Source organism: Heteronotia binoei, chromosome 1 (assembly GCF_032191835.1).
Source record: "Heteronotia binoei isolate CCM8104 ecotype False Entrance Well chromosome 1, APGP_CSIRO_Hbin_v1, whole genome shotgun sequence".
In the NCBI taxonomy this organism is placed as follows: domain Eukaryota; kingdom Metazoa; phylum Chordata; class Lepidosauria; order Squamata; family Gekkonidae; genus Heteronotia; species Heteronotia binoei.
The window spans coordinates 142,157,379-142,183,200 of NC_083223.1; the positions used below are offsets into that span (position 1 = coordinate 142,157,379).

General features: G+C 43.4%; 1 protein-coding gene across 2 annotated transcripts in view; it reads right to left on the reverse strand.

Annotated features, from left to right (window-relative positions):
- Nucleotides 1-25,822, reverse strand: part of PRKN (parkin RBR E3 ubiquitin protein ligase) — a 1,449,443-nt gene that overhangs the window by 12,148 nt on the left and 1,411,473 nt on the right. The window lies entirely within an intron of this gene.

Genomic DNA, 25,822 nt, shown 5'->3' on the forward strand with positions numbered 1-25,822 from the left:
CACCTGAACAACATACTCAAGATTGCTATAGCACAGACACTGTCTCCAGATTCTGATGCAATAATTCAGAGAAAGAGGTGTCAGTTATCACAGATAAATAAACAAAATATTGCAAGAGTGCTAATCTTTTAAAAATGTTTTAAGGTTTAAAAAATGTAAACTTTTTTTTAAAAAAAATTCTTTAATTGTGTTTGTGTCTTTTCTGAGGTTTATATCTCAGCTACCTGGCATTACATTTTATGACAAGGTCTAAGTTATGTCAGAGCCAGCCCTCATAACAAATGAGTTCGACACCCTCATCTACTCTGACAAGCAGCCCTTCTTGTGGTCTTGGGTGGAGGTCTTTCACATTAACCAGAGATGCCAGGGATTGAACAGGGAACCTTCTGCATGCAGACAAATGCTCTACCACTAAGCCACAGCCCCTCCTTATACTGCATATACTGAATCAGACCATTAGTGGTGATGCTGAAGGGGAAATAACAATGAAGTGCACTACAGCACCTTTCTTTTTTGTGTAAAACAGTTTTATTAAATTGCAATATATTGTTATAATATTCTTTAAAAAAATTGATACGAAATTAACACCAATACATTACATTTTTTTCCTCCTCCCCTCCCCCCTTTACATGACCAACGCTGGTGTTTACTTAAATTGCTAAAAAAAACCCAAACAAGATAATTATATCAATTCTATAACAAATAAAGAAAAAGTAAGTAAAGGAAAAATCAAACTCTATAAAATAATTATAGTCCATCCTCATTCTTATCTTTTAACCCTCATCAAGAAAAAATACAATAACACAATGAAAAAAAAACATCCAAAATTTGTTCCTTTGCAATTTTAGTCCGTTATTCCACAGGATTTCAGCTGTTGTCAAAAATCACTAAATGTCCCTTTACCTTCCAGTATTTTTCCACATATTTTTGAAATTTCTCCCAATCCATTTTAAATTTCTCCAAGTCATAGTCTTTTAAGATTCTTGTAAGTTTGTCCATTTCACTCCAAGACAAAACTTTCAAAATCCAATCCCACTTCGGTGGGAAGGGCGGGATATAAATCGAAATATAAATAAATAAATAAAATCATTTGAGATTTAACTACTTCATCTTCCGTAGACCGTTTCAATAATAGTTTATAAGTTCTTGAAATCAACTTTTCGTTATCTCCCAACAGCATTCTTTCCAATTCTGTTTGTTCTAGTTTTATATCTTCATTTTTGATATCCTGTTCTACCAAATTCTTAATTTGTTGCAATTGAAACCAATTATATTTATACTGTAATTCTTCAGCCGATTTTAGTTCCAGCTTTCCTCCATGTATTTTTAGTAATTGTTTAAATGTTAACCACATCTCTTCATCAGTATCTAAAGATAACTTTATTACTTCCGTTGGCACAATCTGTAATGGCTTTCTCTCATCTCCATGTTTTTTATATTTTGACCAGGTATTTAACAAGTTTCTTCTTATATAATGATGTGAAAAAAATCCATCCATCTTGTTTTTCCCATAATACATATAAGCATGCCAGCCAAAAATATTCCCATGACCTTCTAAAACCAATAGTTTCTCATTTAATAACGTCATCCATTCCTTAATCCACACCAAGCATACTGCATCATGGTACAGTTTTAAATTTGGCAATTGGAAACCTCCCCTTTCTTTTGCATCAGTTACTATTTTCATTTTAATTCTTTTTTTTTTCCTGGCCCATACAAATTCTGAAATCTTCCTTTGCCATTTACTGAATTGTTTGTTATCCTTCACAATTGGAATTGTTTGAAATAGGAACATAATTCTTGGTAGAACATTCATTTTAATTGTAGCAATTCTGTCCAGCATAGACAAGTTCAATTTATTCCATTTTATCAGATCTTCATCAATCTTATGCCAAAGCTTCTCTATTTTTATACAAGTCTATATTTTTCATAGTAATTTCCACACCTAGATATTTTACTTTTGCTGCAACTTCACATTCTGTTACCCTTTGTAATTCTTCCTGTTGGCTCTTTGACATATTTTTACACAATTTTTTTTATTTTTCTTTATTTATATAGAAACCTGCCAATTTTCCATATTCTTGTATCTTACGAAGCAGCAATAGTGTTACATATATGGGATTTTCATTGCTAAACATTACATCATCAGCAAATGCTCTGTACTTATAAGAAATACCTTTTAATTTCAGTCCCTCTATTTCCTTATCTTCTTGTATTTGCATAAGCAAAATCTCTAAAGTCATTATAAATATCAATGGAGATAGAGGGCAACCTTGTTGGGACGCTGCTGGGAAGTGGCTGAACTGATGGCTGGGAACCCACGACTAGGAAGCCCTGTACGGGGCTCGAGTGGCGTGAGGAGGCCTGGTGTGTTGGGGGGTGCAGAGGGCTGGCGGTTGGGGAGGACACGGGGGAGGTCTCATTCCCCCCCCCCGGGTCACCTGAGCTGCTGAGGTCCATCAGGCCCTAGTTAACAACAAAGCCGCATCTATATAAACTGTGACCGCACTTTATGAACATCTTTGAGCACTGGCACTTTCAGAAGAGCACTTAATATCTATCCCCCTACTGGTAAACTTGACTTCCACTCCACTCTCCACTGAGATAAATGTTTTTATATTGCTGGCCACTAAATGGATTAGAATTGTTATTAGTTAGTTAATTAGACATATTATTTAATTGCTTAGCATTGTAGATTTGTTTATATATATATATTTAGCATATTAATTGTTGGGGATAGAAATTGGGGGGGGGTCTATCTATTAATATGTTATTGCTGACATTAAAAAAATGGCTAACCAATTAGAGGGAAGTTCTAGGGTGGGTCTTTTAATTAAATTAACTATTGATCAAATTAGGAGTGTGTCTGACAATTAGGATTTTGAAGTGGGGGATGGGAGGGTTAATTTTTTAAGATAATATAGGTGGGGGGTGAGGTCGTCTTGGTATTAGCGAAGGCCACACCAGACGTAGGTGTGGATGCCCGACCTGGGGATCCCAGTGCTCCTGGGGAGGGGAAGGTATGACGGTGGGAGCAGACAGAACTATAAGGGAAGGAGACGGAGACAAAACAGTGCTCGGCCTCCTTCCAGTCTGCGTCTCATCCCGACGGTGGCAGGTAGTGGGGCCAAGAGGAATAGCCCGCCTCCGTCATTGGTGTTATGTAATGCCAAGTCCATAAATAATAAGACCTTGATCCTTAGGGAGTTCCTGCTTGAGCAGGATATGGACCTGGCTTGCGTGACCAAGACCTGGGTGCAAGATGGGGAGATGGTGGCTCTCTCCCAGATGACTCCCCCAGGTTACTCAGTTTTTCACCAATCACGGACTAGCGGGCAGGGGGGAGGGGTGGCGCTATTCATACGGGAGAGTTACTCCTTCTGGGTTCTCCTGGCCCCATCGATCGATGGTATTGAATGTGCCGGATTGGCGTGGGATGTTGAAGAGGGGTTGGCGGTCTGGCTGGTGTACCATCTGCCTAACGCACCGCCCAGCGCCTTACCATCCCTGATGGAGACCGTGGCAGGCTGGGCATTGGAATACCCAGGACTGATGGTCCTGGGTTATTTCAATGTCCATGCCAATGACGCGGCCTCCAGTCAGGCGATGGGTCTCGAATTAGAGATAGGCTGTGAGGCTTTTGCGAAATTTTTTGCAGATAAAATCACGTCGCTCCGCAGGACGTTCCTGCCACATTGGATACAGTACAAGATCTTGAGACTCTGTGCCTGTCTTCTGGTTCAGAGTCTTGTAGATTAGAACATGCCCTTTTCAGTGAGCCCAAAATCGCCATTCTAAGGGCTTCCTAGCTCAAGATATTAATTTTTGAAGTTTTTAAAACACACAAAATGGCATCCACGATTTTTCTAGCCCTTTTGGGAAATTTTCCCCTTTACTCCAGAAGTCTACCAAAATTAGTTCTGATTATATAGTCCGATATGTTTCACCCTATAATCATAATATCTGCCGGCTCCACTGATTTTTAAAGTCCCGTTCTTTTTTATTAAATTCTTATGTTTTTTGACCTTCCTTTAATGGCCGCCGAAATTTTTCTATGGTTTTAAAGTCCTAGAGTAGGCCAGGAGGTTTAAAAATTCCCTTCTTCCAATGGTTCCTTCCTTCTTTTCTTGCCACGAAGTCACTTTCTTTGATGGTTGAGAGATCTTGCGATACTTTTATGATGCCACTTCCTGTGACGTCTTCCAGTTCAGCAACTCAGTGACGATGGGTTTTTTTTTTACAGAAATCACAAGTATTCCAAACAAAAGTTGTTTTTCGTCTTTTAATTTTGCTTCTTAAATCCCCAAAGTCCTGAAATTACCCCCTTCCCTTCTTCACAACTTTAGAATATTATAATTGAGTCCAAATCTTAATCCTTATCTCACGTAGAGTTGATTTTATTCCTGGAATGATAGATAAAGATGTTCTTACCTTGCAGCCAAATATATCCTTCTTAACACCGTTCTTTTCAGAGACAGATATTTAGATACCAGAATAGTCCAAAGAAAGCTTGAATCGTGATGAAATTAAGTCAATTTAATGACCACGGAGACCCTCTGTAGACACTGGGATGCGATTCTTCGCCGGGGACTCTTCAAAGCCTAAAAGGAACCCCACTGGGACTCCTCTTCAGCCAAAGTAAATCCCCTCGGACTTTTCCTAAGCATGTCTTGGCCTTTTCCCTGACTGAGAAAAGTAGGCAGCAGGCGTTGAGGTCGCCTTCTCTGCCCAGAACAGAGGCTCCGGTCCGCTTCTCTTTGAGAAGTGGCTCAATTCTCCATGATCCAACCCTGGAAGTCTGCACTCCAGCACCTTTCTGTTGCCCACCAAGTGCATGAGCAAGATGAGATTAAACTTTTGCTCAGTAGGGCTTCTGAGTTGCCACTGAAGATCTGAACAGCTGGGCAAATATAGTAAAACACTGCTTTGGCAGCAGCTGCCATCACAACATAAGAATCTTCACTATATGACTGAACAATATATTCAGTATGTTCAATGAACAATATGTTCATTTTAAAAGCCACCTTGTTCAGCACAGCTTCTACCTAAAGTATTATTGTTAGTTATTTATAACCTCTGACATTTGTGATTTGCTCTGCCTGCTATGGCAGTCATTTTCTGGTTGGCCTCATCTCCCATGGCAGCCATTTTGTGATTGTACCCACCATCCTGTATCAGAAATTCAGGGTGCTAACAGGTTCAAAGTGGTTGTGGATCTCTGCTATACAATCTTGAGAATATGGACATTTTCATGTGATTTTTAAAAAATTGTTATTTGTGGAAAGAATGTACAGATCTGGAGGAGGGTTTATGACAGCAAGGAACCAAATCACTCAACAATTTAAGAGATAACATCAGAATCCCCAGACTTTGTGTGTGTCAGTGCACTGACAGATGCCACTTTGGGATTTCAAGAACAGCCATCTAATACAGTTAGGTTTTATGCCATTCAGGGTCGTAAAAAATGGAAAGCATTATCTAAAATACAGGAAATGATTCCAACTGCTGAACTAATCTCTGTTGTCCTTAACAGTAATATTATTTTCAATAATTATAAAGTGATATTTATCTGTGAGTTATGCAGTTTCCCATTAACAATAGTATAGCAAATTGTTTTTAAAGTCTCAAATGCAGGTCAAGTCATTTCCCCCCCAGTTAAATTGAAATACCTAAATTGCTTGGCAATTTTTATATGCCACCTTTCCAGAGACCTGCTTGAGGCAGCTAAATTCAATCAGTTTAGTAAAACATTGATCTACAGATGTTTTTCAGAAATAATCATTTTCACTGTTCAAAAAGGATGTCTAGGTATCATGCCTATTCCATTTCTTTACTTTATAATGAATGTATCTGTCTTGACATGCCAATGATCTATGAACGATCAATTTGTTAGTAATTTTAATGCCTGTGGGCAAGAGAAAATGTCTCTAAATGCAAAATGGTCTTTTAAATAACATTCCGGAGTCAAGTGATCCTGACCCACCTTCAGAGCACTGAAGGATTTCTCAGCTCTTAGCTACACTGACAAGCCAAGCTGATAAACCACTAATACAGATCTGGCTTTCACATATAATGAACAGACATATCGGCCATACTTGACACTAAAATGTTTATCTACCACACGTCTCATCTTTGCAGTTCCATTTTGCACTCCGTCACGCTTCTGTTGTCACTTTAAGTACCATAGGAAATCACAATTCATTGCAGCACAGCAGAATTGATGTTTATGCAAAATGAAACAGGACAAGAAGCTGACACCACTCTAAAACACTCTCTGAATTGAAAGACCAAGGTATCAAAATAATGCCTTCTGCTTTACCAATTTTCACACCTTTTTGAGAATTCAGATTTTGGCTGCATCTTACTTGGTAGATCTAAAAACTGTACAGCATGGAAGAACAGAGAGAATAGTAGGAGCTAAACATTTCCATCCAGTTAGGCAGGGCCAGATAAAGGTCAACTGATGCCCTCAGCACAGCCCAACAATGGTGCCCTTCAATCTTTCCATTGCTTAACTGGCAAGACATTAAGACTCAATAAGTGCTGTCTCATGCAATTTCAGGAGGCGAACATTAAACATAGACTAGATAGAATTTTCCCATTGTTGGCCCCTTGAGTCTGCTGGATGCTCTTTAACATCTTACTCTCTGCCCATCTCAATTAGCAATCAAATCCCTCTTCCACAGATGGGCAGTTTAGCACTTAGAGATAAACACCCTTCAGCAATATCACCCCAAAATCATATGTATAGGCCGGAAATTGCCTGGTCTAAGAGTAAAACAAAAATGGATCTGGTACAAACATAATGGATGAACAGAGACAAGATGCTAACCAGAGACAATCCTGGAAAAATATTTTTGTAGGTGGATTATAGAGGTTGACCAACTGGCGACTTCCTCCCCACCCTAAAGAGAAATATATTATCAAGACAAATGGGCCTCCCAATAAAGACATTTACAGCTCTTTGAACTAATTTCATCATGCCCAGTCATACTTCCCCCTCCTCACCTGTTAATCCTAATTGCACAGTTCTTAACACCCTACACCCAAATGATAAACATCCCATCCTGTAATCAAGAGTCATTGAGAGCCATAAACATCCACAGGTGTTGGGGGGGGAGCTATCCATCTCCTATCAAATGGTTCTCATCATCATTGTTTTGGGGTAAACACATCAGCAGATCCCCAGGAAGCATTTTGGGTCTAAATATAACACCCTGCACCATGAGTCTGTGTGTGTTTTTGGCCACATCCCCATTCCATGGCTTGCTTCTTCTCTTCTCCCCATGAAATGCTGGCTCTTTTATCTGTTGCCTCCTGACTTCTGCATGATTGATAAATATTACCCTTCCCCCCCCCAAAAAAAGTTTTCCCTCTTTCCCCTCTGATTTCCTCTTAGTTAGCTCTTATATATGCTTAAGTATGTTTGTGTGTGTTTAGTCCTTTTATTTCTCTTTTAATGCATAGCCTTTCAAGTTGAACATCTGCTTGGTTTATCTGAGAGTTCTTTAGGGGTATACACTGGTAGAGATCCCAAGTTATTTGTTTCTCACTTTGTCTCCAATAAAGTTAATTTCCCCCAATGAATTAGGAGATCTCCTATTTGGGTAACATAGCCATTTTCCTTGTGCTTAGCTTGCCTTCATCATCTTAGATTTTGGGCTCCTGCAGCATGCCTCTGAGTCTGCCCAGTTACCTCTCTTAGGCTCTTGTCAGTGGCCAGCCTTCTAGACAGAGGCTGATGGAAGGCATGAGTGGAATATTGCTCAAAGCCTGACATTTTAGTCAGGTATCTGCACATTTCCATACACAATGTGTTTGATGTGGTGGCTGCAATTACTATTAAGTTGCCTGTCTGAGGCTTCTATTATATGTAGGTTTTCCATGTGAGAGCCTTTTTTGAGACAAGTAATGGGGGGAAAGAGAAGTAATATTGCCGTGATATAAATTAAGAACTGAGAAGACAAAACAAAGCAAACAAAGATCTCACATGCAACATGCTTTTACAGAGGGAGTAATAAGTATTCTTAGAAAGTTTTGCCAGCTGTAATACATTCCAAAAGAGAAGCAGGTTTATGCGAGATGAGAAAGAAAGTGCTGTAGTGCTAGGAAGTTAATGAACTTGTTTCTAAGATGTCATGGAATTGCCTGTGCTGTAGCACTAATAAAAAAAGTGATAGTTGAAAAATTTCACCTAGATAATCCAGCCTTTGCTGAATCTCTTCCTGTTCCACCAATTATAACCAATCAAAACACCAATTGTTCCACCAATTATAACCAATCTAAGAGTTTGCTTGGCTCGTTATCATGACATTATCACCTACCCTTGCCTTCAAGCATGTGTGGCTACCCATTTTCTGTAACAGCAAACACACATCAATGATTTCCCTGTAATTTCATGGTCCTCCAACTCACCTGCAGGTGAGATATGAAGGCTGCCAGATCAGTATCATGCATGGCTGGCTGGATGACTAAAAGTGACCAGCATGGCCAAAGGTCATGATCTCACCTGTTTATAGCACACGCTGGGTACAGATTGCAAATCAGCAGCTGTGCACATGGAAAGAACTAATCCAGCAGCCCACATGCTTCTGTTGCCTCTTTGCAACAGGGTTCCCCTTGCTGTTAGTTAGATTGGGAAAATAGGACATAGAGGAAGGTTTACATCTCCTCCAGGGCTGGCCCGACGCCCTGGGGCACCCTAGGCAGACTTACTGCCTGGAGTCCCCCCCAAAGCGCCCCCCATGGCTCCCCCCCACGGCTCCATGTCCCTTCCCCCCGCATGGTGTCCTGCCTGGTCCCCCTGCTGCTCTGCTCACCTGCCCACCTGCTGCTCGCTCCCTTTGCCGGCTTCCCAGCCTGCGCGTTTTGTTAAGAGACAAAACACGCAGGCGTGAGCTGTGAAGCCGGCTAAGCTTACTTTTAGCCAGTGAGCAGGGGGAAGGGAGTGAGCGAGTGGAGTGCCACCGCTCTTAGTGGTGGCGAGCAGGTGAGCGGAGCACCTGGGGGGGTGGGGCGGGCAGGACGCCACACCAGGGGGGTTGGCAGGTGGTGGCGGCCCGGAGGGGGCTAACAGCAGCGGGGAAGGGAGAGGGAGGCAAGCTAAGTGCGTGCCTGGGGCACTGGAGGGGGGTGAGAGCCCAATTTGCCACCCTCGCCTCTTGGCACCATAGGCAACCACATAGTTTGCCTAGTGGGAGTGCCGGCCCTGATCTCCCCACATATTGCAAATCCAATTCAAACTGCTTCTCTGCACACCTGAAAATTTACACACATCTGCTTGGCAATCCCTTGACTTGACATAGGAATGGACCTGGGAACAATATGTTATGGAGATATGTACTGAGTGTCATGAGCATATGGGCATGAGGCATATAAGTTATTACCTAGTTCTAATGGTCCATTAATCAGTTATCAAGACTTTAGAATTGGAGAAAATCCATTCCCTCACAGCAGCACTGATGCCTAATAGCAGAAATTCACATAACAAAGCCCTGTCATTTCTTAAAAATGAAAAGCAGTTATATTTGAGACATGTTGAGAAGAGGTGCTTAGCCTTTTCTATGCCAGTTATTTTTTTCAGCTTCAAATTTCCCCTAAACTGATTTTATCCCCAATGGAGTTCCAGACATATACCTACAAGGGTAAGCACATCTGGAACTCCATGGGGGAAACCAACTGGGATGGTGCAATTTTCAGTAGAAAAATAGTCAGGATGCTAGAAAATTAATCAAACCTCGTTCTCCTACACTGTTCCTTCACACAAAATCAATGCCTCTGAAGTCCACTTTTAACTTTCACAGACTGCCAGAGCTTAATTTACCTGCACCTGTATGGAACTTACACAGTTTGCCACAAATAAGGCTGTGGCAGAACATCCCTGCTCTCCCCTGCAGGCCCCATTTCTGCCTTGCCTTCCTTGGGTCCCCTAAGTCCCCTGGAGAGGCTTTTCTTGGTTAATACAAGAATGTATGAAGAACAGTTCAGTGAAATGGGCTTGTTAGTTAATGATTATAAATATGATGTAAATGCTAAATTCATTTCTATAGGACTGGAGGAGTTCCATGACACTGACTTAGAACAAATGAAATAGTCCTGAAAGCCAGCCTATATTTCCTTAAACTGAAGTCTGTTTTTTTTTTTTTTAATAAACCATGCTGTGCTGTAACAGGGGAGTGCTTAATGCATTTGTGTCAGGGAAGGCCTATTTATTCTGACAAACTTATCAACCTCCAGGGCGTTCTTCCACCATGGAACTGATTTTACATCTCATCCATTATCTAATAAGATGTGAAAACAGTTTCCCATCTCACCCAGAGATCAGCCTTATTTCCATTGAAAGCAGCAGGATGAGATCATCAACCACAGAATTTCTTCCAGCATATTTAAAGAACTGTGGAAGAAGATAACTAACAGAACAAGCATTCACACTAACACAATTGTAACCAAACTAGCAGGGAAAATGAAAGTGAATATTATAATCCCCCCACCCCAAACATTGGATATATTATTTGAAAGTAGGCTTACACAATTAATGACCACCAATCCAACATAGCAACCCTCATAGGAAATCATCAGTTATGTTTTGTCTCTGGGTTGGTGAAACTGGATGTTGTCAAATATAGTTCATGGCTGATGGGCTACATTTTGCTTAGTAGATCACCAGTTATGGAGACCTGTTTTAAAGTGAAGATAGTGACTGCAAAGCATTGTTTCCCCAATAGAAAAATACTTTTGATTTATGGAATATGTCTAAAACAAATATTAGAGTGGCATCATCCAGGACTTTGCAAATAGCTTATTAGGACCTAGAGACAGGACACCCTAAACATTAGTAGTGTTATACAAAGATGTAAAAAACCGAGTAAGTGATTAGAAACCACCTGACGTTCTGAACAAAGAAAACAGTAAAATTTGAAGCCCAGGTCATGTTTGTAAAAATATCTCAGTAACCAACTAATGTATACCTGCTGTCTGTGGAAATATACCAGTTCAGGAACAAGGAAGACTTCAGCGAGAAGAGGTTGCGGAGAAACAGGGAAATGACCCTGTTTGCTATAGTATTAACTAAGAGGCTGCAAAAATAAATATGAGTCTTGTGGCACCGTAAGGATTAACATTATTCCAGCATGAGCATCCATGAACAAGAGCCCATTTTGCCAGCATGTTTGTAGAAAAATGAAAAGAACAGAAATAATGACCGAAGGCATGCAAGTAAATTCAGTCATAATAGTCTTAACAATGGCAACTACCAGTTTTGAAACTATATAGGATGTGGAGTACAGACAGAGAAGAAAAAATTGAACTCATATACCATACATAAAGCACTTCAATGTCATGCTGTGATGAAGATTTCAAAGATGGAGAGCCAAGGTGAGTGATTTGCCAAAGGCTATCCACTAAGTCCTCTACTTATTTGCTATTACTGAAATGAGAATTCTCAACCTCGAGGTGGGCTTGGTGTTCTTTCAGAATTAAAACTTGGCTTCAGAGATTACAGAGAGGTAATGTCAGCTTCAAAGGACATCACTTCCCTTTTGAAATCCCTCACATTACTATCCATGTTATAATAACATTTAAATATTGCCTTTTTATAGCTGTTCACATGTCTGGATTATTATACTTGCAACACTTCCAAAGAACAGCACATGCTGCTGAGCATATTAAGAAATTCAAGCTAAATAATAATAGAACTTTTAAAAGTGCTGTTTCCATAAGATGGCAGCAGTGGTACATGAATCAGCTACAATAGATAAAACTCAGCTAGGCTGAATGAATGTCATGCTGAATAGCCAGGACTCAGTCCAGGGTTACTAAAAGCTGATACACACAAAACTGGTTCTGACAAGCCTGCCTCATAAAGAGAAATAGTATTCAGATACACTGGGACATATGAAAAGGAGGAGAGGCTGACTGCTATTTCAAGGACACCACTTTTTCTTAAGCAGGCTCAGTATGGCGACAACTTTCTTAAATGGGTATCCAGAGAATAAGATTTCAATAATTAATTATAGTAAATTTAGATGCAATGGCACTCTGCCTTCATTCACTATCATTTTCAGGGCTATGTGGGGAGCAGCAGCAGCAGCAGCAGCAGAGAGAGAGAGAGAGAGAGAGAGAGAGAGAGAGAGAGAGAGAGAGAGAGAGAGAGAGAGAATGTACTCTGGCTAGAGAATACAGACATCACTTCTGTAGTTTTGCCTCAGGCAAACCCACTACTGTGGATAAATTTAAGTTACCATAGGACAGGTAGTGAGTGCCACAGAAGCCTAATCTCCGTTTACTGATAAGGGAGAAGCAGCTTCTAGGAAGGCCAAGCATATTCAGAGGAACCTCAGAGGAGGAGAGAAGAGCTACCTTATTAAACTGGGATTCCTGACAATAATGATTCAGGGCAATGGAGCAGCAACATTAAAGGGAGACACTATGCCAGTGGGGTGTGTGTGTGAGGTTGCAGAGTTCTCTTCCTCAAGAAATGTGTTAGGCCCTCCCTCTGCTTACTGCCAAATTACAGAGTGCCTTTTTTTTCTCCATCTGTTAGTCTGGATGGTATCTAATTTTTCCCTCATGCACAGGAATGCTTTTAAAATACTTTTTAAAATTCATTTTGAATACTTAAAAAAATCCTTTGTGATACTGCGGTTTTTATGGACTTGAGTGTTTGTCTACTAGATTGTTTGATAGTATTACTATTATGATTGTTACCCACTTTTGCAAGTTCTTTCTGGATTTAAAAGTAGACTAATATTTTTAAATTATTAAACAAAGGGGCACAACTGCTGGCACCATAACATTTAGGATGGCTATTGTTTAGGATTACCAACCTCCAGGCAAGGCCTGGAAACTCTTGAAATTACATCTGATCTCCAGACTACAGAGATCATTTCCCCTGGAGAAAATAGCACCTTCAGAGAGTGAACACTGGCTGTATACTCCACCATCCTGTCCCCAGATCCCTCCCTCCCCAGACTCCACCCCTAGATCTTCACCCTTAGGTATTTCTCAAGCTGGAGCTGGCAACCCTACTTTTTGTATATGGCTTTCTGAAGGGCCTTTAGGTTTGATTCTATGACCTCAGGAGGAGGCCAGAGCAAATGAAAGGGACTGCAGGACTCCAGGATGCCATACAAGACTTTTGCTGCACCTCAATGAGCTTTCAGAATAGCCTCTGTTCTCACAAGCATATCATGATTCTTGTTCATAACAGCATTAAGGTTACCAGCTCTGGCTTGGAAAATACCTGGAGATTTTGGTGGTGGAGCCTGAGGAGGGCATAGTTTGGAGGGGAGGGTCTCCAGTGAGGTATAAAGCCATAGAATACACCTTTCAAGGTATCCATTTTCTCCAGGTGAACTGATCTCTGTTGTTTAGAGATCAGTTGTAATCTTCTGAAATCTCCAGCTAACACCTGGAGGTTAAGGCAACCAAACAGAGTAACGCGGAAATTGGAGCAGGAGAAAAGGCACCCAAGCCTCTGTGAAAAACCAGCCTCTATCAATATACAATATACTTATCACCAATTTTTATGCAAAAATGTAGAATATTTGTAAATTGATATTTCAAACTGGTCACTGTTCTTATTATTTGAATGTGATTTATTTCAATATCAATTTATAAATATTCTACATTTTTGCATAAAAATTGGTGATAAGTATATTGTATATTGATAGAGGCTGGTTTTTCACGGAGGCTAGTGTGCCTTTTTCTCTACCACCTGGAGGTTGGTAAGTTTCTCTTCTGCTAGCATTGGGTCTAAAGAAATATTTGTGTCATGTTGTTTTCCCTAAGAGTCAACTATATCCATGGCACATATGTTTATGAGCACGTTCTGTGAAGTATGGTTTGGAAGATTTACAGCCAAAAGGAATTTGTTTCAGTTAAGTAGGATAGCAGTGATAGAAAGGCAAATTCCAGTATGCCTTTCTTTCTTTTTTCAGATTATCTCCTTGTGATTCATTAATACAATTTCCAATAAAGTTTAGCTCAATCCTTGTCTATCTTGTTCTGAAATTTGGGTTCTTCTTTAAATGGTTTACACATGAGCAACTATTTTGCAATTTCCTCAGTTTCAGACTTCCCTGCACAGCAGAAAGGCCCATTGAGCTGAAAAACACCATGATTACATCTCTGCAGCAAAATAATTATTTCAGAACTCAAATGATTCTGGCTGTAATAAATCAGCATATATTGACAACAGAAACTGCTTCCCAGCAATAAGCAAAACCCTAAAAAAATCTATCAAATCTGATTCAACAACTTGCTGTTTTCTTGGTTTTACTCTGGATTTTTAAATATGCATAACAATCACCCAGCTCTTATAGAACATAGCCAGAACTTTTTTTGAGCAGGAACGCACAGGAACACAGTTCCGGCTGGCTTGGCATCAGGGGTGTGTGGCCTGATATGCAAATTAGTTCCTGCTTGGCTTTTTGCATAAAAACCCGTGTAAAACAATGGGGACATCAGGGGGTGTGGCCTATTATGAAATGAGTTCCTGTTGGTTCTTTTCTGCCAAAAAAGCCCTGAACATAACTATGTGATCATTAATACATAGTAACATAACATGCTAATTCTACATTCCGTATAGACATCTATAGCTTCTAACAAGGGCTCACAGTTACAGTTGGTAAAAAGCCAACAGCCTAGACTTTTACTATATTATTGTTATGTTTATGATTTTAATAATATTTTATTATATTTATGATATTGTAATTTTGACGATATTTTAATGTTATCATCATTGTTGTTGGAAGCCACCCTGAGCCATTCATGGAAAGGACAGGGCATAAATTAACAGAAATAAATAAATTGACAGAGAAGTCCAAATTCTCTAATTTTAACCATAGTTTAGCAGAATCACTCAGGTCATCTGACACTAAGGCTGCTAACTCTGGGCTGAAAAATTCTTGGAGGTTTGGGGGTGGATCCTGGAAAGGGTATAGTTTGGCAGGGTGTAATGCCATAGAGTCCATCTACCAAAGTAGCCATTTTGTCCAGGGGAAATGATTTCTGAAGTCTTGAAATAAGCTGTGATTCCAGGAGATCTCTAAGTCACACGTGGAGGTTGGCAACCCTATTTGACACACATGTCCTCCATGTCACTAGAGGTTGGAATACATTTTAGGCAACACTGAAAAGAAATAGAGAAGCAAATGGGCACTTCTTAATTTACTAACAGGTGGCAATGCAGAAAATCAATTTATGAATCTCCCCATAATATAATTCTCCAGACATGACTCTGCAGTTGGCCTGCCAACTGCCATTCAACTTTACTGTGATCTGATTAATTGAGGATTGAGCCACTGCTTCACAGAACAGAGAAAGAAAGCCTTCCCTCTCCCTCAACTGGCTGAGGGAGGAAGGAGGTGGGAAAGAGCCAGAGAAAGTCTCCCCTCAATTGGCTGAGGGCTCACCTCCCTCTGGAAGGGAAACAACAGCCAGAGAGAGAGAGAGAAAAGAAAATGGTGTCCCATGCCAGCAGACCAACAACCTAGAATAAGACTGCTGCCAGTCTTATTCTAGGTATAAGCTTTTGTGTTCCTCCATACTTCTTCAGATACAGAGAGAGAGGGAGGGAGGGAAAGCCAGTGAGAGCAAGTCACACACAGAGAGAATGGAGCCCTGTGTTTGACCAAGAACATTAGGTTTTGTGTGCCTGCGCATTTCTTCTTCAGAGAGAGAGAGTAAGGGGAGGAGAGAGAACCAGAAAGAGCCAGAGAGAAAAAAAAATGGAGTCCAGTGTTCAAGATCAGGGCTTAAATCTAGCAGGAATTCATTAGCATATTAGGCCACACCCTCTGATGTCACCATTGTTTCACACAGGGCTTTTGTGGGAAAAGTCCAGCAAGAACTCATTTGCATATTAGGCCACACACCCCTGATGCCAAGCCAGCCGGAACTGCATTCCTGTGGTTTTCTGCTTTAAAAAAAAGCCCTGTTCAAGACCAATAACAAAAGCCCTGTTCAAGACGAACCTAGTGCCATCCATGGCGACACTGGGACTCTCCCAAGTTTACAACACCCACTCACCAGGTGGGGCACATGCTGGACCTGATCTTTGTGATGGGGCTTGCAGTGGAACGGATTGCTGCGGAAGTGGTGCCATGGTTGGACCACTATGCCCTAAAGGCCCGTGCGGATGTCCCACCTCAAGCCTGTTTAGGCGGCAAGCATATTTTAGCTCGCTCAGAGTCTAATGGTCCAAATGGCTCTTCGGGGTCCCTGGCCCCCTGGCGATTCTCTAGATGACCTGGTATGACCGATTCTCTAGATGACCTGGATGACCGACTCTCCAGGACCATTGAGAGATCACACCACGGCACCCTCTGGACCCCCGTTCTAAGCTCGCACTGTGGTATACCCCGGAGCTGCGGCTGATGAAATGGGGGCTCAGACGGCTAGAGAGGCAGTGGTGGTGGACTCGAGACGAAGCAATCAGAACATCTTATAGAGAGTTTATTACCAACAACCTAGAATAAGACTGCTGCCAGTCTTATTCTAGGTATAAGCTTTCGCGCCCAAGATTGCATCTGCGACATCGCACCCAGCACAAGGCAGTCCAAATTGTAGGGAATTGGATATCGACTGTGAAGCTTTTGCGAATTTTTTCACAGACAAGATCTTGTCGCTCCGTCATGACCTTCCTGCTACAGTTGAAACAGTATGTGAACTTGAGGCTCCATGCCTGACTTCCGGACCAGCTTTGGATCATTTTAAAATGCTCAGTTTGGAGGAAGTTGACAGAATACTTTCCACTGTATGCCGAACAACATGTGATCTGGACCCATGCCCCTCTTGGCTAATTAAAGCTTGCCAGAGGGAGCTAAGATATCCTATATGGGATATCGTAAATAGATCTCTCTCAGAAGAGCTTTTTCCAACATCTCTTAAAGAGGCAGTGGTCTGCCCTCTCCTAAAAAAGTCCATCCGAGACCCGGCCAAATTGGCACACTATCGACTGGTCTCAAATTTACCCTTTTTAGGGAAACTTATTGAGAGGGTAGTAGCACTACAGTTACAGAGTTTTCTGGAGGACACTTCCATCCCAGACTCCCACCAGTCCGGCTTCCGCCCAGGCCAAGGGACAGAGACAGTTCTGGTCGCCCTAGTAGATGACTTCCAGTGGCATCTGAATCGAGGCGGCTCGGCGGTACTGATTCTGTTAGACATATTGGTTGCGTTTTATATGATTGACCATCAGCTGCTAGCCCACCGCTTCACTGACACAGGAATTCAGGGGCTAGCCTTACAATGGCCTTCTTCTTTCCTATGCAGTTGGGGACAAAGGGTGTCAATTGGGGGAGAGTTGTCCCAGAGACACCGGCTTAACTGTGGTGTGCCTCAGGGGACGGTTCTATCCCCAATGTTGTTTAACATCTACATGTGACCTCTTGCCCAGATTGTCCGGAGGTATGGGCTGGGTTGCCATCAGTACACTGATGACACCCAGCTCTATCTACTTATGGATGGCCGACCTGACAATGTCCCAGAAAGCCTGGATCAGGCGCTGAAGGCCATGGCTGGTTGGCTTAAGCTGAGCTGATTGAAACTGAACCCAACGAAGACAGAGGTCCTTTGCCTGAACATCCTGGAAGGTTAAAATGTTCTTCCATTTGTTTTTCAATTGTAACCGGGAGGTGCTGCCTATCCAATGGGAGCACCCTAACAAGCAGTGGGGTCCCCATTTTCTGACCTGAACCAGAGTTATCTGTCAGAAACAGGCCAGTTAGAACACTCTCTGTATGGGCCAAGGAACTTGCCCAGGCTTGTCTGACAGCATAAGGTTACAACGCAGGCATCCTCCAGGCTAACTCCTGGCTCCCCTCCCCCTCCACCCAGCAATAGAATGTGTGAGACAATGGGTTCACAGGTAAAGTGTATCTTATTCCTTAATCTCTGGCTAGCAACTAATGGCTAATCTTTCCTACCTTCCTGCTCCAATTAAGCTTTTTTTGTGGTTTCTATGAGCCACTGCTCAAACCTCCTTCTGTTCTGCACATTTTGTTAAATGATAAAAGTGTGAGGCCCTTCCCAAGAGCCTCAGCCTGGCCGTTCCATTATGTGGGAACCACCACAGGGATGTATTTGGGCAGCTGCCAGTTCTATCTGTTTGCAGAGTGACACCTTCAAGAGGAGCCAGTTTGGTGTAGTGGTTAAGTGAACGGACTTTGATTCCCCACTCCTCCACTTGCAGCTGCTGGAATGGCCTTGGGTCAGCCATAGCTATCACAGAGCTTGTCCTTGAAAGGGCAGCTTCTGAGAGAGCCTCTCAGCCCCACCCACCTCACAGGGTGTTTGTTGTGGGGAGGAAGACAAAAGAGATTGTGAGCCACTCTAAGACTCTGAGTGGAGGGCAGAATATAAATCCAATGTCGTCTTCTTCCCTTCCTGTATTCCTTTCAGAGTGTCAAAATGAATAGTAAACATTAACACCATCATGGCTCTTCCTGACACCCATTAAAGGGTCATTCCCACCTTTTGTCTTGAACTGGGAATCTATTCAGGCACTCAGAAAAGACCTATCAATGATCATTTACTCAATCATATTCCAGGAGTAGGTCTTCACCCCTCCAAATGCTTTATAAACTAAGAGTAAACCACACCTCGGTGTTCAATCTGTAATGGCCCTCTTAAGATATGGCACAATGGCTGTGCATGTCCCCATCTTTAATTTCTGCATGGACTTCTGCACATCTGGATTAGGTAAATATCATCTCTGTAACAAGCCCTTAAAGTCTCTAGTCCTCACCCCTGATTTCCTTAGCCTCTTGATGCTTATTTGTAACTGTATTCCTACATATTTTTCAAAGTAAACATTTCAAACTATTTTAATCCGGAGTCTTCTTTCTGATACTGGATCTTCATATTATTGGTGCGAGAATCCTGCTCCAAAATAGCTCCACCTAAGTCTATCTCTTGCTAATTTCCCCCATCAAAAGAGGAGAGCCAGTATTTCTGGTAACACAATGTTTCTAATAGCAGTAGAAAAGAGCTGCCAGTGTGTTTGTGGTACACAGAATGTTGCAGTGGAGGTTTCAGACTCAAGTGGGAAGGGTCGTGTGTGTGGCTCAGAAAATAGTCTTTCAGCTAGAAGCAAAATGCCCTCCCGAACAATTCTGTTCTGCACATTTTGTTAAATGATAGAAGCGTGGGGCCCTTCCCAAGAGCCTCAGTCTGGCCGTTCCATAATGTGGGAACCACCACAGGGATATGTGTGGGCAGCTGCCAGTTTTACCTGTTTGCAGAGTGGCACCATCAAGAGGATTAGCTTACACAAATACAGCTGTCATGACAGAGCACTGCAGAAGAGGTGGTCCTGCAGGTATGCAGCTACAGTGCCATTAAGGGCTTTGCAGGTGATAGAACGTTGAATGGGGCCTTGGTAACTGGAGGGTCTGCAGAGCGAGAGTTTGGTGCCATTAAGGGCTTTGCAGGTGATAGAACATTGAATGGGGCCTTGGTAACTGGAGGGTCTGCAGAGCGAGAGTTTGGTGCATAGTGGAGAGGTCATAGCTCAGTGGTAGAACATCTGTATTTGACATGCAAAAGGTCCCAGGTTCAATCCCTAATGTCTTCAGTTAAAGAACTAGGAAGTAGGTGAACTGCTGCCAGAATAAATAATACTGACCTTGATGGACCAACAGTCTGATTCAGCATAGGGCAGCAGCACCAACCAACTGATGATGCAACATTGAGCCATGTGTACAAGTCATGCACTAAAGTGTGTGTCCACATCACAGGTGGGCACACAAATCTGGATGGCCTCTGTTTGATGATGGTCCCCATAATTGACTTATCTATGAAATACCCATATAAGGCAGCTTCACATGTACCCAGTAGTATCTGGGCATTACAGAGACTGGCCAGGGGGAAGCAGGAGGGAGCGCCTGTAGTGGGATTTCATGTCAGCGCACCTCAAGGTTTATTCAGTGGCAGCCTTCTCAGCATCCCAGCAGGACTGATCTTGCACACCTCTGTTATCGCCTTCAGGGGGAGAGCTTTGGAGGCCGTTTGGCATATTGGCCAGGGAGGGAAGCCTGGTAGTCACCATGGCACTCGCCCAGAATCTCTTTATAGAGCCTACTGGGCCTTATTCCTAGCCCATATATAGTTTCATTTGATCTTAATTTTAGGAGAACTCAAAATAGCCAGACACCACTATATGTGTAGAGTTTATTGTGCATAGGATTAAGGTATTCAGGTCAGTTTGTAAACTGAAGTAGCAGTGCAGCAACCATGCAATTCTTCCTATGTAGTTAGTTATTGTAGAACTATGGGAAGGGACAAAATTGATAATGGTTTTATTCCATATAATCTCGGATATTTGAATGGGAAGTTGATTCAGATATCACACACTCTGCTAGAGCCTCGGACATGGTGAATGAATTTTTTTATGGCAACCACAGTGTAGTTCAAAAGTGCTCTATTTCACTGGAGCAAACAAGCATTCTATGAAGCTAAGTGACGCTGAAATCTGTTCATTATTTCATAACAAGGTGGTAAAAAAAATAAGCCTGATAATTAGATCTTGTTCTGATGATGTCACTGCATTTTTAGATGTATGCCATTCTGGCCAGACCCTCAAGATAATGAATCTTATCAGAACTTCCTTGATGAGCCATTATATAATCTTTGGCAACAAGTATGTGGTTGGGTATTAAATTTACACAGGGCTTTTTGGGTAGAAAAAAACCATTGGTAACTTATTTGCATATTAGGCCACACCCCTGACATGACCATTGTTTCACACAGGGCTTTTTTTGTAGAAAAAGCCCAGCAGGAACTAATTTGCATACTAGGCGACACCCGCCTGACACCAAGCCAGCTAGAACTGCGTTCTTGTGCGTTCCTCCTCAAAAATAGCCCTGAATTTACATTAATATTTCATTATTATTTTTTCCCATTTATAGAAAAACACAGAAAATCAGTCCAGCAATAAAAGACACATTACTGTGGGGTGCCCTTTTTGCAAGATCATTGCTATGTTTGGAAGAGATTACCTGGTATATCTCATCATGTACACTCAGGGCACTATAAGTAAATTAAACAATAACAAGTTGAGATATCATCCAAATTCTATCATCATAACTCCTAAATATGTGTAAAAGGAGATAATTAATCAAGAAGGGGGGAATAAGAAGCTTAGACACTTGCTAGTTTTACTGAGATAAAAAAACAGCTGGAGGAAACTACTCGTCTGTACCTAATTCCTGCTACACACCCAAGAATAACTGGGTTTATATTGATTTGTGAGTAATTGCTGGCCCTGCTTTTAGTATGATTTGAGAAAGAAAATTGTAAAGCAAAGGGCAACTGTTTAAAGTATTTTAGCCTAATGCTTAATCTTCTTGGAAATAATTATAATAAAATGTCACCTATCTCAAATTGCTTGTCTTTTAAAATATTATTTCTCATCCATGAACAAACTGAAGCAAGAAAACAACCCTCAGAACCTTCAGAATTAAAGACTCTTCAACAGGCTTTTATTATTAACAAAAAGAGAAACAATTAATTTTCAAGGGAAGCACAAGTTGTCCTTACAAACAGTATAATCCAGCCAAAGTTAAGCAATTTACAGTGCCATCCTAAAACCAGTTTGTAAACCGTTTAGGAAAGTAACTAAGTCCCAGGCTGCTATCATGCTAAAATATGCCATTGTATCTGAATATTTACACTGTTGCAGACTTAACCCCACAGCATAAGAGGATGTCAGACAGCAGGGGACCAGGAAGGGCCTTCTACTGGCTGCCACCACTCTGGTAAGGATCTGAATGGCACTCAGAGCATCCACCCCAACCCGTCCTTCATCCCCTTCAGTCCGGCTTCTGCCCAGGCCATGGGACGGAGAGGGTGCTGGTCGCCCTAGTAGATGACCTGCAATGGCATCTGCATCGGGGCGGCTCGGCGGTGCTGATGTTGTTGGACCTATCGGCAGCGTTTGATATGGTTGAGCATCGGCTACTGGCCCGCCGCCTCGCCGACGCGGGGATTCAGGGGTTGGCCTTGCAATGGCTTTCCTCTTTCCTTGAAGGTCGGAGACAGAGGGTCGCTATTGGGGATGAGCTGTCCCGGAGGCACACGCTTGATTGCAGGGTGCCTCAGGGTGCAGTTCTCTCCCCAATGTTATTTAACATCTATATGCGTCCCCTCGCCCAGATTGCCCGAAGGTACGGGCTGGGTTGTCACCAGTATGCTGATGACACCCAGCTCTATCTGCTTATGGACGACTGGCTGGTCTGTAGCCCACAAAATCTGGACTGGGCGTTACAGGCTGTGGCTGGGTGGCTCAGGCTGAGCGGGCTGAGGCTAAATCCGGCAAAGACAGAGGTCCTTTGCTTGGGCCGTCGGGGTCCGGGAAGGGAAATCCCCCTTCCGGTTTTTGACAGAGCGCCGCTGATTGCGACGCATAGGGTCAAGAGCTTGGGGGTACTACTGGAGCCTTCCTTAACAATGGAGGCCCAGATAGCAGCCACTGCCAAGTCTGCATTTTTCCATCTTAGGCAGGCAAGGCAGCTGGCTCCCTTCCTGGAGCGCAACGATCTAGCAATGGTGATCAATGCAATGGTCACCTCGAGGTTGGACTACTGCAATGCCCTCTACATGGGGCTGCCCCTGTGCCGAACCCGGAAATTGCAGTTGGTGCAGAACGCCGCCGCCTGGTTGTTATTGGGGCTCCCAAGATGGGAGCACATCCAGCCGGGACTCTGGGCTCTGCACTGGCTGCCAATACTCTACCGAGTTCGGTACAAGGTGCTGGTCATTACCTTTAAAGCCCTATATGGCCTAGGACCTGCCTACCTGAGGAACCGTCTCTTCCCACACGTTCCCCAGAGAGTACTGAGATCAGGAACTCAAAATCTCCTTGTTGTCCCCAGGCCAAAGGAAGCCCGTTTGAAAACTACAAGGGACAGGGCCTTCTCCGTAATGGCCCCTTCCTGGTAGAACCAGCTGCCGGAAGAGGAAAGGGCCCTGTGGGACCTTGCTCAATTCCGCAGGGCCTGTAAGACAGTCCTCTTCCGGCTGGCCCACAACTAACCGGCACTGAACCTGAACTGAGTATAGCTGTAAGATTGCTGTATGATTTTAATGTTTACGTATCTTGGCTTGGCTTCGCGAACGAAGATTTAAGAAGGGTGAAATAGTCCACGTCTGCTGCAGGCTCGCTGGTGGCTGACAAGACCAATGCGGGACAGGCAGGTCCGGCCACAGTGGCTGCAGGGAAAAGTCTGATTTAGGGTTGGTGCTGTAGCAGTGCGATTCTTCCTCAATCTCCTTTTGTCCTCAAGACCAGCTATGCGTGCGTTCTCAAAAGAAGAGACAGCCTGGTGGATGGTGTGCCTCCATGCTTTGCGATCTGAGGCTAGGTCAGACCACTGGTAATGGTTGATGCGACAGGTGCCAAGGGATTTCTTCAAGGAGTCCTTGTACCTCTTCTTTGGTGCCCCTCTATTTCGATGGCCGGTGGAGAGTTTGCCATACAGGGCAATCTTGGGAAGGCGGTGGTTTTCCATCCTAGAAATATGCCCTGCCCAGCGCAGCTGCGTCTTCAACAGCAGTGCCTCGATGCTGGTAACCTCCGCCCGCTTGAGAACTTCAGTGTTGGTCACAAAGTCACTCCAGTGGATGTTGAGGATGGTGCGAAGGCAGCGCTGATGAAAGCGCTCGAGGAGTCGCAGGTGATGACGGTATAAAACCCACGATTCGGAGCCGTAGATGAGGGTTGTCATCACAACTGCTTTGTAAACATTGATCTTTGTGCCTTTTTTCAGATGCTTGTTGCTCCACACTCTTTTGTGCAGTCGGCCAAAGGCACGGTTTGCCTTTGCCAGCCTGTTGTCAATCTCCTTGTCGATCTTAGCATCTGAGGAGATGATGCACCCCAGGTAGCTGAACTGCTGGACTGTCTTCAGAACTGATTCACCCACAGTGATGCAGGGAGGGTGATAATCTTCCTGGGGTGCAGGCTGGTGGAGAACTTCTGTCTTCTTCAGACTAACTTCTAGGCCGAATAGCTTGGCAGCCTCTGCAAAGCAGGACGTCATATGCTGCAGAGCTGATACCGAGTGGGAGACGAGTGCAGCATCATCAGCAAACAGTAGCTCTTGGATGAGTTTTTCCATTGTCTTGGAGTGGGCCTTTAGTCGCCTCAGGTTGAACAGGCTGCCATCGGTGCGATAGCGGATGTAGACACCATCGTCATCATCTAGATCTACTGCGGCTCTTTGAAGCATCATGCTAAAGAACATCGTAAAGAGAGTTGGCGCGAGAACGCAGCCTTGCTTTACACCTGTGCTTATTGGGAAGGTCTCCGAGAGGTCGTTGCAGTGTCTGACTTGGCCTCGCTGGTCTTCGTGTAGCTGGATGATCATGCTGAGGAACCTTGGAGGACATCCTAAACGTTCCAAGATTTGCCACAGGCTTTTCCTGCTAACGGTATCGAAAGCTTTGGTAAGGTCGACAAAAGTCACATACAGAGCCTTGTTCTGTTCCCTGCATTTCTCTTGGAGCTGCCTGAGAACAAATACCATGTCGGTGGTGCTCCTGTTAGCTCTGAAGCCGCACTGGCTCTCTGGGAGGAGTTCTTCTGCAATGGCGGGCACCAGTCTGTTCAGGAGTATTCTGGCAAGGATTTTGCCTGCGATGGAGAGCAGGGTTATCCCCCGGTAGTTGGAGCAGTCTGACTTTTCCCCTTTGTTCTTGTATAGGGTGATGATGATTGCATCGCGAAAGTCCTGTGGTAATTTGCCTTGTTCCCAGCAGGTGACAAGTACTTTGTGAAGTGAGCTATGTAGTACTGTGCCCCCATGCTTCCAGATCTCTGGTGGAATTCCATCAACTCCTGCTGCCTTGCCACTTTTCAGTTGCTTGATGGCTTTAACAGTCTCTTCTAGAGTGGGGATCTCATCCAACTCTGTTTTCACTGGTTGAAGTGGGGTGAGGTGAATTGCTGAATCTTGAACTACGCGGTTGGCACTGAAGAGAACCTGAAAATACTCCGACCACCGGTTCAATATGGATGCCTTGTCTGTGAGGAGCACTTGGCCGTCTGCACTACGCAAGGGACTCTGAGTCTGATATGATGGACCATATACTGCCTTCAGGGCTTCGTAGAACCCTCTTAAATCACCAGTGTCTGCACACAGCTGGGTTCTCTCAGCAAGCTTGGTCCACCACTCGTTCTGAATGTCTCGAAGCTTGCACTGGAGGTTGCCACATACAGCGCGAAAGGTTGCTTTTTTCCTAGGACAGGAGGGCTGAGCAAGATGTGCTTGGTAGGCAGATCTCTTCTTCGCCAGTAAATCTTGGATCTCGTGATTGTTCGCATCAAACCAGTCCTTGTTCTTCCTTGTGGAGAACCCGAGGACTTCTTCAGAGATCTGCAGGACGGTAGTTTTTAGGTGTTCCCAGAGTGCTTCTGGAGAAGGGTCTGTGGGGCAACTGGGGTCCTCAATTCTTGACTGGAGTTTTGCCTGGAAGGCAGCTTTAACTTCGGCTGACTGGAGACTGCCAACCTGAAACTTCCTCCGAGGGATACCTCCTCTCCTGGGTGTGGGTTTAAAGTGAAGACGGAGATTGCAGCGTACAAGACGATGATCCGTATGACATTCTGCACTGGGCATTACTCGGGTGTGTAAGACTTCTCGAAGGTCTCTCTGGCGCACCAGAATGTAGTCGATAAGGTGCCAGTGCTTGGACCGTGGGTGCATCCAGGTTGTCTTCAGACTGTTCTTCTGCTGGAAGATAGTGTTGGTGATGGTGAGCTGGTGCTCCATGCAGAATTCTAGCAGGAGGCGCCCGTTGTCATTGCAGTTGCCAATGCCGT